The following is a 6,000-nucleotide window of genomic DNA, read 5'->3' as shown; positions in this document are numbered from 1 at the left end:
ACTCGCCGAGTCACTTGGTGCACTCACCGAGTTAGGTGTACTCGACGAGTCCAAGTCCAGACTCGACGAGTCGAAACGTCTGTCAGCTAATTTTCGCGATTTTCTTCCTGTTTTGGGTTTAGATAATTACCTTAAATATGTTTTTGTTATAAAATCCGAATTTTATCAATATTTGGTGATTATCCTTACCTAAATAGAAGGTAATTGTCAAAATTTAGATAATAATTTGTTTTATTAGATAATATTTGATTATTTGTAATTTAGATTTGAATTATCTTGTATGAAAAGTTTCAATTTTCCCCTTTAGGTTTTATAGTTTAAATTTGAACTTAAAAGTTTTGTTTTGAAATTTAAATAGTTGAAACCCTAATGTTTTGAAAAGGTTTCAAAACTTGCCCTCAAGTTTTTGAATTTAAATTTTGATTAAAAGTTTAATTTGATGTATATTTAAATTCTAAACCCTAATGTTTTGAAATGTTTCAAAACTTGCCCTCAAGTTTTGGAATTTAAAAGTTGATTAAAAGTTTAATTTAGGAATGTTAAATTCTAAAACCCTAGTATTGTTTTGAAAAGTTCAAATCACACCCTTATGGTTTTATTAATTAATTAAAGTGTATAATTAAAAGAAGTTTAATAAATCCATAAAGTTTTGGTTTACAATTTAATTGAATTAAAAGTATAATTGTTAAATTTAACCACCTAGTATTTTAAAAGTGTAAAATACACCCTATACTATATATATCATTAAAAGTCTAACATTATATATATGTATGAGTAAAAGTCAGTCTTACCGTTAGTTGGTCTCATTCACGAAGCTGGTCTATAAGGGGTGTTTAAGGAAATTGCCTATAAAATGGCGATTGAATGGGTATCCACTCTTACCCACTGCACTCTTGACTAGTGGAGGGTCGTTAGCCGAACGGGTAGGATAGGACAAAACTTTCCATTATAAGTATAATGAAGTACAAAAGTAACTAAATGTTTTTCAAATTCCCAATCTTAGTTACTTAGGCAAAAGTGAATTGATGCAATTCCATGAAATTACACTTTGTACCTTTGCGAAGACGTTAGTGGAGCGTGTATGGTTTACCGGCACACTAAATGGTTCTAAGCAAAGGTAGCAAAGGGTGACTCAATGTTTGTCATAGTTCGGTGGAGCGTGTGTGGTTTACCGACACATCGAATAGGTGATCGTAACATGTGAGGGCACCATGTAGATTTGCATGGTTATTCACACCTGCTTTGTGATCCTCAGCATCCCAGTCACAAACTAGAGGGGCATATCGAGATTCAAACATGCCATTGAAATGTTTAATGAATCTCATAGGATCTAGGAGTTTTCATAGATTTAAAACTTAAATTTCTTTTTCGTTTTTCATGGTGGAAATTAGTGAATCGTCATTCACTTACCTTCAAATATTCTGCAACTAGATTACGACATCCCTTTTCTAGGTTGTAGCGTATTGTGTTGGGTCCTAGCGTTAATATCTCATTTGGGTGATTTATTAAGGACTCAATCAATCAATTAACTTGAATTTATTTTTCTCCCGTTTTGTAGATGTCAAAGTTCGGGACATCCCAGGGGGTCACCCATCCTGGTACTACTCCCGCCCAAGCACGCTTAACTGCAGAGTTCTTATGGGATCTGCTGCCCTCACGGCTTTAAAATGCGTTGTGACAAGGAAGGTATCCACACCCCTTTATAAGGAAATGTTTCGTTCTCCTTCCAAGCCGATGTGGGATCAGATCTAACCCACTTTAATTGTAACACTCATGTTTCTAGCCTAGGCATTTATATTGAGTTGATAGTCTAGGTTAACCTTTGTAACTCATTTTGAAGAAATGAAAAGCAATTATGTGAATATTATGTGAATTATGTGTTTTAGGCTTAATTATTAGGGCTTAATTAATTAAGATTAAAAATAAGCGTCAAAATTACAGTGTGAGATAAGCCCTATATCTTTACATAAAGTTGTAGTGGTCGAAACAAGGATTTCGAGGATATAAAGAATACTAAAATCCGAGTTATAACGAAGAAGTTATGACCTGTTGAAGTTTCGCGACAAAACCGGCACGGTGCTGAATGTCGTAAAAAGTGAGTTTTTGATAAACTACTTTTTAGCCTTAGTAATTTAAACGAAAGTCGTAGTATTCGTTAAACCGAGAAGTTCGATAAAAAGAACGCCCAAATCTGACTTCGTATGAGGAAGTTATGATTTTTCGAAGTTTCAGCGTAGCAGTAGACAGCTAAAAACTCGAATTTTAGATCGAGCGGTTTTTAGCCGACACAACCTAAACGAGAATTGAAGGTCTCGTCATTAGGAGCACAACGGTAAAAAGTCTGACGAAAACGGACGTCGGATGAAGAAGTTATGAATTTTTAACGGATTTCCTGTCCCGGTCTGTTAAAAATAATAATATAAAATTTAATGTCAAAATTAGCCGATGAAGTCTAAACAGAAGTTGTAGATCGTAATTTTAGATACGCGTGCATATAAAGAACGTCAAAAACGGAGCTCGTATGCGAAAGTAATGGATTTTAGAAGTTTTGGCGCGAAAACCGAGAAATTTCGCATAGTCACAATTGCCATGTCACCCTCACTTAGAAAGTGACACGTGTCCTGCTGAGTCACCTGGCTGCTGAGTCATTAGGCTGCTGAGTCATGCGAGCCACGTGTCCTCTTCTGATTCGACCGAGGAGGAGGCCCAATCCGAAGCAGCCAGCTCCCCAGCCGAAGCTTCGCCCAGCTGCCGTGTGTGTCCGAGCCTCGCATAGCCTAGCTCCGAGCCTCGCAGGTGCGCCAGCAAGCCGCGGTCCACTTAGAAGCCGACAGCGAGCCCTCGCATGTGGGAGCCAGGTGCGAGCCATGCGAGCCATGTGCGAGACCCCCCCTGCGAAGCCTCTTAGCCGTCGGATCAGGAGACTTCTCAGCCGTTGGATCAAACTTCGGACCCTATAAATAGAAGGGTACCTGCAAGGGTTTCCGGTTACTTTTGGAATTTAGCCATTTTTAGCCCCTCTCTCCATATTTTCTTCATCTAAACATCCCGCAAAGCCCCGGTATCAATTGTAAAGCCCGAAATACCCCACGAAGTGCCCGAGAAGCCCGGAAAATTTATCTTTTCGGTTTCGAAGCCCGACTTTTGCAGAGCCCGATTTCTCAATAAAACTCCCGGTTTTATTAGAAACGATCGTTTTAGGAAACGAATTGCTGCCCGATTATCATCAAATCATGTGAGTGTATAGTCACTTTCATTTTACACATAGATATGAAGTATTTACCTTATAATACGTGCTATGTGTAAATATATTAATTATTTATTTGAGGTGATTGTTGTGTTGATGTTTTATACAAGTTTTAAACTGTATAAGTATTTTTATCTACAAATATGTTGGGTAGAACATGGGTAGATTGTGATGTGTGATAAAATAAAATTGATGAGAGGCCTCGATGTGTTTTGAGATCCAGTCATCTAGCGGAGTTTGGATGATGACCACGGACTTCCTAGACAGTCCAGTGGGAAACATTAGCAGGTCCGCAACCTGTAGGTGTTAATGAACTAAGAGTGTTCATTTGCTGTACTCCATCCCCCTCATGGTTGCCTTTAGGACATGTATGGCTGAGGAAACCCCTTAGCAGTAGTGTCCATCCCGATGATATTCTTTAGGCTAGGTCCCTTGTGACAAGTTTTTAGGGACATAAAGTGAGGATAACGGGAACGGGTAATCAGGGTTATTGTTGATTGATGAACTTAGTAAGTTTATTATTATTGTGGGTTGAAAACCCTATATGCTCACCAGGCTCCCAAGCCCGACCCACTCAGCTTTTTATGTTACAGGTAGTGGACCCCGAGCATAGTCGTAGGACAACGAGTGATTTTTGGATTATAGGCCAGTAGTTGTAAATAACTGTTGAAAGGCTTATAATGTCTTGTTTATGCTTTTGATCTGTATCGGAACATGACATCCCGAGGTTTTGATATATATATGGAAAACATATACCTTCTTAATGAAGGGTTTTGATAAACTTTTATCATAGTTTGTTTGGGGACCAATTCCGCAACATCTTTTAAAAAGATTTCTCTGATTTTATTTTGAAAAGCATAAATTAAATCGGTCTTTTCTGGCCGAGAAATTAGGGGATGTCACAGTTGGTATCAGAGCATTAGTTTAAGCGAACTAAGAAATTGTAGAATTTCTAGACTTGAACTTAGAATGCTAGGTGATGATTGTGAGATGAGTGTCTACCATATTCTAGACACGAGCACTAGTTTATTTTAGGGAAGATGCCTAAAATGCCCTTATGTGCTAAATGCTATGTGTTTGCCATGTGTGCCATTATTTGTTCGGATCTATGGTCTGTTGCCGACCGAATCTGGAAACCTTATGTGTGTAGGATTCTAAGCGTATGAATACGAGATTAGAACTAACATGTAAACGTTTCGGAGTGATAAGGGAATTGACATGTCTAACAAGGATAAAGACCTAAATTCGCCTTATTCGTTATATAGATTGTAATGGCCATAACTCGTAGTAGAGCTGCAAATGCAAACGGAAACAGGGATCAACAGCCTCAACCTCAAGTAGTTGAGCAAGTACCTGTTGTAGGAGCTGCACCTGAGCCAATGACAATGGCTGGGGTACAAGCAATGATGCAAATGATGTTAGATCGCCAAATGGAGGAGACAAGGTGATTACTACAACAACGTAGGGAAGAGACTACGTTGCCTGTTGAATAGCCCGTATTGAATGAAGGGCAATCAGTAGGAGGGAACTACAGTGGGACTCTTGGTCAAGCCAACCCACCGATAGTTAGACAAAACAACCAGGATGGAGGAGTTGATGGACGCGGATGCAAATACAAAGATTTCATGGCATCCAAACCGTCGTGTCTATCTGGGAGTCCAACACCGGTGGAAGTCATGAATTGGATCTCCGAAATGGAGACAATGTTTGAAAGTTGCGAGTGCAGCAACAAACAAAAGACCGCACTTGCAATTCCTCTGTTAAAGTCTGGTGTGTTGAGCTGGTGGAAGTTACTAGCTGATTCGATGCCCAAGGGTGAAGCTAGTAAGATGTCTTGGGAAGAATTTGTGGTCCAACTGAAATTGCAGTACTGCTCTGAGTAGGATCTTCTGGAAATCAACAATGAGTTTTAGAATTTAAAGAAAGGAAAGATGAGCATTACTGAATATGCTGATAGTTTTATGGAAAAGATGAATCTAGTTCCTCATCTAGTTCCAACTGAACTCTCTAAGGTCAACAAGTTTGCCCTCGGATTACCAGCGGACTTTGGTCTGATGGTTAAGCAAGCAACCACTTTGAAAGCCGCCATCTGGGCTGCTAAGAATGTCGAGGTTCAGATCAAGGAGAAGGGTCTGGAGAGGGCATAAGTTGGTGAAAAGAGAAAATTTGAAGGAACTTTGGGTTCCAACAAGAAAAGAAAATTTTCTAAGTCCAAGAAGTTTGGAGGAGGAGGAGGTGAGGTGAGATGGTTTGAGAAGTGCAAGAGAAAGCACTCTGGGAGATGTAGTGAGGAGGTGACTTGCTACAGATGTTGAAAGACTGGGCATTATGCCAACGTGTGTCCATCCGACAAGAGGGTATGTTTTGAGTGCCATGAAGTAGGGCATGTTCTTAAAGACTGTCCAAAGAGGAAGGATGCCGCAAAGCCCAATCTACCACCAAAGCCGAAGGCGAGAGCCTTTCAGATGACACTTGAAGCTGCAAAAGAAGAAGTCGATGTCGCTTCAGGTACCTTTCTCGTAAACGAATTGCCTGCCCAAATTTTGTTTGATTCTGGAGCCAATTACTCCTTTATATCGCATGAATTTGGTAGAAAGCTAGCTTTGCCTGTAGATAAGCTAGTTAATGCCTTATTAGTCGAGATTGCTAGTGGCAAGTTTGTACCTGTTAGCCATCGTATGAAAAACATCCTCATTGACTTGGATGGGAATAAGTTCCAAGAGGAATTATTGCCTATCGAGTTAAATGGATTC

The sequence above is a fragment of the Lactuca sativa genome, chromosome 9 (assembly GCF_002870075.4).
Source record: "Lactuca sativa cultivar Salinas chromosome 9, Lsat_Salinas_v11, whole genome shotgun sequence".
Classification (NCBI taxonomy): domain Eukaryota; kingdom Viridiplantae; phylum Streptophyta; class Magnoliopsida; order Asterales; family Asteraceae; genus Lactuca; species Lactuca sativa.
The sequence above is the reverse complement of the archived record's forward strand: the minus strand, read 5'-3'. Positions refer to the sequence as shown.